Below are 12318 nucleotides of genomic sequence, written 5' to 3' on the forward strand. Positions count from 1 at the left end.
GAAATTCATTCAGTGGTAAGTTTATTTTGTTTTTAAAATGCTTCAATTATTTTATGATTTGAGTTTCACTTCTTATCGCCATTAGTAACATGAAGTGCATGACTTATTTCCCTTCATCTGTGAAAACCCTTCCTGGGATCACATTATAGCCATGTAGTTCTGCATGTTAACAGACTGTAGCAGAACAGCTGTTTCACAGGGAACTCTCATCAAAGACTCCACCTTAGGAAGATGGCACTCAATAGGCTGTCCAGATAGGCTCAGATTTTCTGCACACTCCCCCCACAATTTTTCCTACTTTTCAAATTCATTGTCTTTAAGGACACTGAGTTCAAGAAGTGAGGGAAGCATTTGATTTTGGAAAACATATATTTTTAGCTCACAGAACTGTGTTGTTTCCATTTTAGCTTTCTTTTAGTTCCTCCCTTGATTCTGGAAGAAGATGGAGATTTACAGTCATGCTTTATTGGTCCTTTTCTCCATCACACAGATGATAAATTATTGAGAAGCCATTTGGTCTATAAAAATGAAATATTCAGCCCATCCCCTTTCAGCATGCCGCTTGGATTGGGTCCAGCTGCTGTGAACAGAAAGGGCCCTGTAGTCAGAAAAACAAAGCAAATCCCTTATACATTTGGGGCTTGGTCCTTTGTTGGGGGATAGGGAGGAACAATGACCTGATGGACTATTGGCTCTCTGGGTGTTACTGAGGGCCACAGACAGAGTCAGCTCTTTTATTGCTCCAAAAAGATCCTTTGTTCTGAGTGTTGTGGTTCAGAGATGTACCTATATTTTAGCTAGTTCTTGTTTTGGATTCCAATCAAAGATGGCCAGAACTTCCAATAATTGACACTGTTTAACAATTTTTTTTCATGCTTTACTGCAGTCCATCTTAACCCTTGTTGGGCCACATACTCTTTTGAAAATTTGATGTTATGAAAGCCCTTTTCTCTTCTCCAATGAACTGCACTTATGCACAAACACAAAAAGGACTTCAGAGTGTTTATGAACCCCCTACATCCCAACTTTTCATTTCTTTACTGTTCCAAGAATCTCCCTGATACTATTTTCTCTGTGGTTTTTAAAAGCATATGTTTGATAATATTATAATACATTTCTCTCTTTGAAAGTGGAAGATTCATTATTTCACTGTGACCTTGTCTTTTATGGAGATAGGAAAATCAGCTGAGGTTTTCAAAAATAAGATTTAACTTTATTTTAGGACACTTTTCTTTCTGGATTCTTAATATTTTAACACTCAGGCATAGGTGTTTCATATTCCAAAATCTCTAAGTTTTTTTTTTTTAAGTAAAAGCCAGGAAATTCCAGGATTGGTCTAGTTTTTCTCCAACTGAAATTTGAATATATTTGAACTAATCTGTCTGCAGTATAATGTAATGCAAATTACCCTGTCCACCTAATTATCTTGATTACCTTCTAACATTATACTAAACGTTTTCAAAGAACTGTAACTTTTCAGATATTTTTAGTAAACTGCTACCAATGCGTTTGAACTGGGGGTGTGCAGGACTCCTTGCTACCCATTATCATCTATATATTTATGGTGACATTGCTAGAATCATCAGTATGGTTTCTAGAAGATGCTTTGTGACTGGCAGGCAGTTATGGCTATCTAAGTCTTACTCATCACCAGGCAGGAAGTATTTAACCTCGTAAGTGTTCCACTTAGGTGCTTCTTTTTTTCTTTTTTTCTTTTTTTGTTTTGATTTAAATTTTTTTATTATGGTTGATTTATAACTCTCTGTCACTTTCTGCTATACAACAAAGTGACCTAGTTACTTTATTATCTTCCATCATGTCCTATCACAAGAGATTGGATATAGTTTCCTGTTCTATACAGCAGGACCTCATAGTCAGAATGGCCATCGTCAATAAGTTTATAAATAATAAATGCTGGAGAGGGTGTGGAGAAAAGGGAACCCTCTTTCACTGTTGATAGGAATGTAAATTGGTACAATCACTATGGAAAATAGTATGGAGGTTCCTCAGAAAGCTAAACATAGAACTACCATATGATCCAGCAATCCCACTCCCAGGCATATATCCAGACAAAACTGTAATTCAAAAAGGTACATGCATGTTCATTGCAGCACTATTCATAATAGCCAAGACATGGAAACAACCTAAATGTCTATCAACAGAAGAATAGATTAAGAGGATGTGGTTCATATACACAGTGGTGCTTCTTTCTTTAGCGTAATGTTTTATGTCTGAGGATTATATACTTGGGTGCCTTCAGACTCTGGATTCCATCATAAAGATTGCCATCTGCTCTCTGCTATTGCTGTGTTGCCTGTTACAGGCCATCACCTTCCTCTCTGTCCTTACTAAGAATGGTGTTGCCAAGACTTGGTGACCAGGCCAGCGAGACCATATCCCTTAGTGCCTGACATAAATGTCTTGGTCCATATTCCTTTGGCACAGTCAGGATCTTCAACCAGTCAGTGTGGGAATTGTCCTGTGTGTGATGTCAAGTTGTTAAACCTCCAGTTTTCTGTGTGCTAAGGGTGCCTGTCTTTTCTCTGGTTGAGCTGACCTAGTGAGTAAGTTATGGCCTGAGACCCTGGGTTTTTGGGTTTAGGCAGATGTGAGTTTAAATCTCAACTGTAACACCAGATAATTCTGTATTAACCTCATGCTACCTTTCTTGCTGGGTTATTCTAGGATTAGAGATAGTGTCTGCAAAGCACATATTAGGTACTTAATAAATAGTAGTTGTTCTATGACCTTCTAGCCGTAATCCCTACCTCTGAAATACTGAAGTGAATCACAAATTTTTCTGTTTGATTTACACAAGTGTAAATGAACAAAATGTTTGATGTTGGGCTGGGAGAGCCTATCATGGGAAGTGAGACAGAAAGAAGACAGGGACCAATGCCGGCTGCAAATGCAGTTCTCATTTTGGAACAGTGCCTCCTTGGACACACACAGTACAGACTTCCAAGGGCAGGATCCCAAGGTGAAAGTTCCTGTTATTTAGAAGATATGCAGGTAAAGTGAGGAGCTCATTAGCTACCAGTAGAAGTACCCACTGGTTTCAAACGCATAAAAACTTCAATCAAATTGTATGTATGAATGCAAAATAGATTGCCTGTGATGGGTACAGGCAGGGATAAAGTTAATTCTTAATATTTTGCAATTTTGCAGAAGATGTAAGGAAGATGGATTTTTAGTTTTCCTGCTTAGGAAAAAAAACTACAACCCTAGCACTCTTTTTTTTGTTTTTTCTCCCACAATGGATTTCTTTTAGTTTTATATGTATGCTCTCTTCCATACTGAAATTTTATTTTCCCAGTGTTATTCTATTTACACTAAATTTTAGTCCAAGGTACATCATGCTAGAAGTTATAATAGCACTCATTGTAGGGTTGCTCTAATTGAGTTTTGGGTTGATTGCTTGGTCCTTGAGATCCTACTCTGCTTTGTGCACTAGAGACAGTCTCTCTGAACAGACATTGATTATAGCAGAGACCTGTATGTAGGCTTCATTGTATGCACTGTTCATATCTTGAAGGCTGGACTCAACATTATGCCTTGGAAAGATGTGGGGTGTTTCTTTTTTTTTGTTTTTTCTTTTTTTTTGTTGTTATTGTTGCTATTTCTTGGGCCGCTCCCGCGGCATATGGAGGTTCCCAGGCCTAGGGGTTGAATCGGAGCTGTAGCCACCGGCCTACGCCAGAGCCACAGCAACGCGGGATCCGAGCCGCATCTGCAACCTACACCACAGCTCACGGCAACGCCGGATCGTTAACCCACTGAGCAAGGGCAGGGACCGAACCCACAACCTCATGGTTCCTAGTCGGATTCGTTAACCACTGCGCCACGACGGGAACTCCATGTGGGGCGTTTCTTATCTGAACTTGTGTGTAAGCCAGCTGTGTGAACCTGTTTTTATTGAGTCCCATATTTGGCAGAGAAGGGGCACCATGGAAACCTGAGAGCTTACATAAGGCCCCAAACTCTGACTCTGCTGCACACTTAAGTGAGGTCTTCCTGGCTTTTATTTAATATAAATTGGCTCAATAACACTAGGTGTTATTAAAAATCTAGGTGCTTTCTTGAAGGCGAGCTGTTTTCAGTGTTTGCTTAATTTAGGAAGGAGAATGGTACAGGGGCTCAGACTAGGATGGACTGTTGTGGTAACCTTGGCCATGAACCCTGCCCCACACTCAGTTCAGAGGACTGGGACAGGGAGATTTCACACAGGCAGCTCAGCTCCTTTCTGAAGAACTGAAATGCTAAGGGCCTTTGCTCTCTGAGCTGTTGCAAATGGCGTCTTTCATTCTTCTCGGCCCACCCTATAGTTGACATGGTTGCAAAGGCTTTCTGTACTTAGAGTCCTGGATGCCACTGTTAATCAGCTAATTGGAGAGTGTCTGCCAGGATCTGTGCCTATGGCTGTGTGGTTAAGCGGTGTTTGCTGCCCCCACAGCTGAGCATGGTTTGTACAGCTGCTGTAGAAGAACCATGGTACTGCTGTAAGTGCAAAGTGGCAGGACTTTGCAATTCCCTGTCTTAATGGTACTTGCACTTCAGACATTGGCTTATTTGGCAGAAAAGCGTGGTCTGGTCCTTGAGTTCCTGCTGAACAGCAGCAGTTCTAAGAATTCTAGGAAATGTACTGCATCTCTATATTCAGTGCTGGGGCCCAGAAAGCTCAATCCACCTGTAATAATATGATCCTGACTCAGGGTGCAGGTGCTGAGATTCTGCAAGTTTCTTCTCAATTTCTTCATGAACCCTGTGGGAGTTGGATGTAAGGCCGCTAAAGTACAAATTGATGGAGTGGAAGTGGGGGGTGAGGCACTCTTGAAGATCTGTGATTAGAGCCGGCCCCAGGCAGGGCTGCCCTGAAACTGGTTTGCCTCCAACACCTTTCCACTTGCTGTTTCAAACATGATTCTTAAGGTGGTTTTCTGTCTCTATTAACCAAAAATGGGTTGAGTAAAACTAAAGAGCATCTATTGGCTCATTTGACTGAAAAGTAGATGAGTATAGTTGGCTTCAGGTGATCAAATGATGACATTAGAATCTTATCTCTTTCTCTCTCTCCTGCCCTGCCCTCCTCTCCATCTCTCAGTTCCACTTTCCTCTGTCTTGGTCTTGTTCCTTGGCTGCTCTTCTGCATCTGGCAGGTTCCAGAATTTCCAGGCATATATCCTATAGGATATATAGGCATCATAATTCCAGAAGAAAGGAACTCCAAAGCTCTAAAACCCACCCACCAACCAACCCAACTCTTACCAAACCAAACGTGTAAAAATAAAGCCACACAAAAAGACCATAAAGTCTTGTGTCTGTATGGTCTGGTTTGAGTTATGGGCTCATCCCTGAATCAATTGGGGATGGAATCCTCTGATTGACCAGGCTAGCGTCTTGTGTTCATATGAGTTAGGAGATGTCCATTCTCAGCCAAGTAGAGTCTGAGGGACAGAGGATTAATTCTCTAAAGAATTGTCAAGATGCTGTCACTAGAAGAAGGAGGAATGTTGGGGTGGTAGAACAAGAGCATCTCCCATACAGGGCTGGGGGGCTGGGCTCTTCACCATGGCCTTACTTTTCTGAGAGAGAATTCTGTTTGGAGGTAACCCTTAATATTTATTAAACCTGCTTACACTGCACTTAACAGAATGTTGAAAGGCCTGATGAATATCAAACCCAAACAAACATGTTTCTGCTTCTAACTTCCTTTACATTTTCATAACATTCTATGCTGTTGATATCTATCTCCATTTAAATTGTCTCCCCTGTGAGTTCTCATGTATCTCAGTGGGTTAAAGATACAATGTTGTCACTGCAGTGGCTCAGGTAGCTGCTTTGGTGCATGTTCCATCCTTGGCCTGGGGACTTCTGCATGCTGCAAGTGGGGCCAAAAAAATAAATAAAATTGTCTCCTCTGTTGACTTTTATGACCTATATCCTTGTTCTCTCTTCCTCCCTGATCCTCATGGATGCTTCAATGGCAGCACACTAGGTTAATCCACAAATTTATTCAACCACTAAAATTTATTGGCCCTGCTTTCTTGACAGTGCTTAGATCGGGCATCTCTCTATCTCCATGGTCCCTTCTGTTAGGGCCTCCTCATTTCTCTGTAATGTTGCATCCCTTCTGAGAGCTCTCTTTGCTTGCAGTTTTATGCTTCTCAAATCTAAGCACCTGACTGCTTCCAGATCTTCTCAATCACTGTCTGAACCCCCTCCATTGTTTCCCACTGGCCTAGAGATGGTCACAAGAGGCCCTCCACTCACTGTCCCTAGTTTTCCCTTCTAGTCTCATTTCTTTCTTGAGTCCATCTGGATTTCTATCACCAAACATCTTGTGTGGATCCTTCCTACATTGAAGCTTTCACTCCTGCATGCTTTTGCATGTGATATTAATTTGATCTGAGATCCCCTTCTCCCAACTTAAACCTGCCTGGGAGTTTCCTACTGATCTTTCAAAACCCTCTTCAGGCTTCATGTTCTCCTGGAAACTTTCTCTAGCACCCTTACCATCCCACTATTGGCAGAACAAATCACTTTCTATTCTGTATTAATCTGTGCATGCTTTATTGCATTCACTGTCTTATTTTGTTTATTCATTTGCATTCATGCCTTTTTTAAAAAAACAGACTGGAGTTCGCACTGTGCAATGGGATTGCAGTCTCCCTGCAGTACCGGGATGTGGGTTTGATCCCCAGTCCCTCAAAGTGGGTTAAGGATCTGGTGTGGTATAGGTTGCAAATGGGGCTTGCCTCTGATCCCTGGCCAGGCAACTCCATATGCCATGGGGCAGCTAAAAAAAACCAAAACACAAACAAAACTAGACTGATGGAGTTCCTGTTGTGGCTCAGGAGGTTAAGAACCTGATGCTGTCTCTCTGAGGATATGGGTTCAATCCCTGGGGCTTCGCTTAGTGGGTTAAGGATCTGGTGTTGCCGCAAGCTGCAGCATAGATGTGGCTTGGATCTGGCATTGCCATGTCTGTGGCCTAGTCTGGCAGCTGCAGCTCCAATTCAACCCCTAGCCCAGGAACTTCCATATGCCACAGGTGCTGAGGACATTAAAAAAAAAAAACACAAAAAAACAACCAACACAACAACACTGAACAGACTAACAGTAGAGACTTACACTTAGGCAGTCTCTAGCACACAATGCTGATAAGAAAGTGGGTGCTTCACAGTTGCTATTAACCTTTCTGGCCACTGAAGGCATTTGAGTTCCCTTGCAAAGTTTACTTAAATAAACTTTGAATATATAAGCTTCAGGGTTGTAGCTTTTGTGTCTTACTCACTATGCTTATCACATAGTCAATTCTCTGTGAATAAGCAAATGAATGAATAGGTGAAAAAATCCACAAGCTTGTCCAGAAGCACTCCAGCTTCTATGTTTTCTATCATTTCAGCCATTGTGAGCACTGTGACCGAGGTTAGGTGGGTGTGCTGTGGTCATCTTATCTCTAAGTGGCAAAACCTTGGACTAGACTATGGTTTTTTGGTTTTTTTGTATGTTCGTTTTTATGACTCAGGCTAAGGTTCATCTCACCACAGCCCTTGAACTTAATCACTCATCCTTTCTTGGAGAGATTTGGAGGATTTTTCTTTTAAAACTTTAGCCAGTAGCATGTCATGATTTCAGCATTATGTGCTAGTAGTCCTTTTTGTAGAAAACTTAACAAAATGAATCCAAGACAACTGAAGAACAAGTTCTAGGAACCCAGTGGGTTGGGAGAAGCTTTTCATATCCTTTCACACCACTGAGAATGAGAGAAATTGCATAGGAGGAGAGAGAGAGAAAAACACAGGAAGATGGTGAGAGAAAAGAATAACAAATAATAGGAAACTTTTTTTTTTGGTCTTTTTGCTTTTTCTTGAGCCGCTCCCGTGGCATATGCAAGTTCCCAGGCTAGGGGTCAAATCGGAGCTGTAGCTGCTGGCCTACCCCAGAGCCGCAGCAACGCAGGATCCCAGCCGCGTCTGCAACCTACACCACAGCTCACAGCAATGCTGGATCCTTAACCCACTGAGCGAGAACAGGGATTGAACCCGAAACCTCATGGTTCCTAGTTGGATTCGTTAATCACTGCGCCACGATGGAAACTCCAGGAAACATTTTTTTCCGTTCTCCTTCTAGCACTTTTCTGCCCAGTCTTCTAAGGCCTTTTTGGTCTTCGTCCATGGCTTCTAAATTCCTGTCCTCTGGGGCCCCCACCCACCCCACCCATCCCACATTCATTGAATCTGGGCCTTTTATTGTTAGCCTCTGTAAGTGTTCTCTGAAGGTAAAGTATATAAACCATAAACACAAAAGAACACCTTCTGGAGGGAAACTTGATGTTTTGGGGGCACTGCCCACTATCCAAGCCTCTCTTTTTTTTGGTGAGTCTGATAGGGGGTGGAAAATGCTAGTTGTAGAAATTGGAAAGTCAGAATTCTTTTTGACTCCTGGGCCCTTGGGCAACCTGAGCTCAGTCCGTCTGACCATCCCGCCCAGGACCTGGTGTCTGGAGCAAGTGTGACAAAGAAACAAGGGCAGTTCTGGGTTCAAACCACTCCCAGCTGTGCTGGCTTTTGAGTGTCCCTGACAAGTTGTAGGATCTCCCTAATCAGGCCTCTCGTGCGGCATGACACTGGCTCCCAATTCCAGCCTCTCACCTTCACTTGATCTGCACTAGTTTCCCAAAGCTCCAGCCTTTCCCTGGATTCTGTGAACTGCCTGACATCCTGTCAATAATCTCCTTTTTGTTCAAGTTAGCCAGGTGGATTTCTTTTGTTTTCAACCAAGAATCCTGACTGATAACCTTCACTTATCAGCATTAGAAAAGTACAGAGAAGAAACAGGCAGCCTTATCATGTGGCACTTCTTACCCAAGTCTCCTTCACTCTTTGATTTTATTCTTTATTTTTTTCTCCTTCTCTTTCGTCTTGTCATTCCACAGCTATCAATACCTCCTTTCAACTCCATTTCAGTTCAGGCTGGATTAATTATGCCAGATGCTTGTATTATATCTGAATCCTGAATAATCAGCTTTCTTCTGTATGGGGTTGGCAAGTGTGAAAAAATACTGGAAATCTCTTTCCACAGAATACCTAGTATTTGACGGCGAGGGAATGTATTTCCATGACAACAGGGTATTTAAGATTTTAGACAAATACAGGGAGACAAATGTACTTAAAACCGTTTCTTCAGGACAGACAACAGCATACCTCTGATTTTAATACCGGTCTGTAGAACTCATTTTTGGAAGTCAAGAAAATGTACTTAATAACAAGGTATCTTAAGCATTATATACTTTCTAAGACAAAAGAAAATTTCTCTCCCCCCACCCCTATAGGGGAGGAAGTAAAGGTGGACATTTCTGGTATAATCTATTAAGAATAGAAAGACCTCTTTTTTTTTTTTTTAAACAATTTACTTCTCCATAAATAACATGATCTGTATGTCCTTAGTACAAATAGTTTTCAGAGCAATTAAAATGAGACACGACTAAAGAGAAAGCATGTTTTTGACTCACAATCCGTTTGCTCCCTGCCCCTCAGATACAGCTTCCTTTTGTTCCCACCCAACCCTGCTGTGTGCCTGCCACAGCACAAAGAACCTTTAAAATGATGCATCTGCTATGGCTGCACTGTGTTCAAGCTGATTCTGTTAGTGCCCTGGTAATTTAATTCCTGGTCAAAATTTTGCTGTGATTAAAATAATAAGGACAAAAAACCAAACTCAGGTCTGAGTTCCCACTGTGGCACACGGGTTAATAATAATCCAACTTGTCTCTGTGGCATTGCTGGTTCCATCCCTTGCTCGGCATAGTGGATTAAGGATCCAGCATTGCCGCAGCTGTGGTGTAGGTCATAGATGTGGCTTGAATTTGATCTCCAGCTTGGGAACATCCATATGCCGTGGGTGTGGCTGAAAAAGGCAAAATAGCTACCATTGCTGGACAAGACTTATACAAATATTCTCTTAAATCCTCAAACAGCCTTGCAAGGAGGGGTTAGTACCCATTCCATATATGGAAAGATCATTTGCCCAGGATTGCAGAGTCAGAATGTGAACCCAGCCTGTCACACTGAGAAAGCTGTGCCTGTCCCACTTCTCCATACTGTCTCTACTTGCTTGACGTCTTCAGGAGGATTTTTTTTTTTTGAGATATAATTGACATAAAACATTACATTATTTTCATGTATATACCATAATGATTCAATATGTATATATATTGCGAGACAATCACTACAGTAAGTCAGTGTTTGTCACCACACGTAGTTCACAAAATTTTTTTTGTGATGAGAACTTCTTTTAGCAACTTTCAAATACACATATGGTATTATTAACTATAGTCTCCACACTCTACATGACATCCCAGGACTTATTTATTTTATAACTGGAAGGCTAACCTTTTGACCACCTTCACCCATTTTACAACCCTGCCCCCTCTCCCCCACCACAAATCTGTTCTCTGTATTTATGAATTTGTTTTTTCTGGCTTTTTTTTTTTTTTGATTCCAGATATAAGTGAGATCCTATGGTATTTTTCTTTCTCTGTCTTATTGCAATTTGCTTAATGCTCTCAAGGTCCACATGGCTTGTTGTCACCAATGGCAGATTTTCTTCTTTTTTTTTTTTTTTTGGTCTTTTCTAGGGCCGCACCTTCGGCATATAGAGGTTCCCAGGCTAGGGGCTGAATCGGAGCTGTAGCTGCTGGCCTCATGGCAATGCTGGATCCTTAACCCACTGAGCAAAACCAGGGATCGAACCCACAACCTCATGGTTCCTAGTTGGCCATGGCCATGACGGGAACTCCAGGATTTCCTTCTTTTACACAGTCAAATAATATTCCATTGTATATACACTCACACACCACACACACACACACACACACACACACACACACACACACACACACTTAAACACCATGTTTCCTTTATCCATTCATCCATCAATGGACACGTAGGTTATTTCCCTATTCTTGACTATTGTAAATAACGCTGCAGTGAACACAGGTGCACATAGCTGTTTGAGTTAATGTTTTCATTTTTTTCCCAGATAAATACCCAGAAATGGAATTGCTAGATCGCATGGTAGTTCTATTTTTAATTTTCTGAGGAATCTCTATACTCCTATCTATAGTGATTGAACCAATTTACAGTCCCACCAACAGTGCATGAGGGTTTCTTTTTTTCCACATCCTTGTCAACCCTTGTTTTCCCTTGTCTTTTTGTTAATTAGCCATACTAACAGGTGTGAGGCAATGTCTCATTATGGCTTTGATTTGCATTTCCTTGATGAGTGGTGATATTGAGCATATTTTCTTGTACCTGCCAGCATGTTTCTATGTAGTCTTTGGGAAAGTGTCCTCATCTTCTGCCCATTTTATTTAAAAAAATTTTTTTTTTGTCTTTTTAAGCCTGCAACCACGGCATATGGAGGTTCCCAGGTTAGGGGTTGAATCAGAGCTGTAGCCACTTACCTACATCACAGACACAGCAATGCCAGATCCGAGCTGCGTCTGTGACCTACATCACAGCCACGGCAACACTGGATCCTTAACCCACTGAGTGAGGTCAGGGATCAAACCTTTGTCCTCATGGATACTAGTCAGATTTGTTTTCTGCTGAGCCATGATGAGAACTCCTCTTCTGCTCATTTTAAAATTGGATTTTTTTTTTTTGCTGTTGAGTTCTTTGTATATATGTACATATAAAATTTATTGAACTATGGTTGACTTATAGTGTGTTAATTTCTGCTCTCTCTATATAGCTAATTGATTCAGTTATGAATATATACATTCTTTTACAATATTTTTTCTATTATGGTTTATGGGGTATCAAATATAGTTACCTGTTCTGTACAGTAGGACTTTATTGTTTATCCATTCCAAATGTAATAGTTTGCATCTACTACTCCTTAACTCCCAGTCCATCCCACTCCCTCCTTCCTCCCTCTTGGCAGCCACAAGTCTGTTCTCTATGTCTGTGAGTCTGTTTGTGTTTCATATACAAGTGCATTTGTGTCATATTTTAGATTCCACATATAAGTGATATCATATGGTGATATCATAGTGTCCCCTGGCAAGAGCTTCATGTGTAAGGAGCCTGCCTGGTTCCACCTCATCTTTGCAGATAATCACCTCCTGCTAAGAAGCACGATGTGTCGGTTCCATCAGGTGCTACTGGAGCGGGAGAGGGATTGGACAAGGAAGCAACTGGAGGATGCAGTAACGGAGGACTTGTTTACCTCCAAGACAGTGGCTCCAGCCAGGTCCCACTCCTTAGATCTGGAAGGCTGATCAGTGGACTCCTCCAGACATGAAATCCTTAA

Source organism: Phacochoerus africanus, chromosome 15 (genome assembly GCF_016906955.1).
Source record: "Phacochoerus africanus isolate WHEZ1 chromosome 15, ROS_Pafr_v1, whole genome shotgun sequence".
Classification (NCBI taxonomy): Eukaryota; Metazoa; Chordata; class Mammalia; order Artiodactyla; family Suidae; genus Phacochoerus; species Phacochoerus africanus.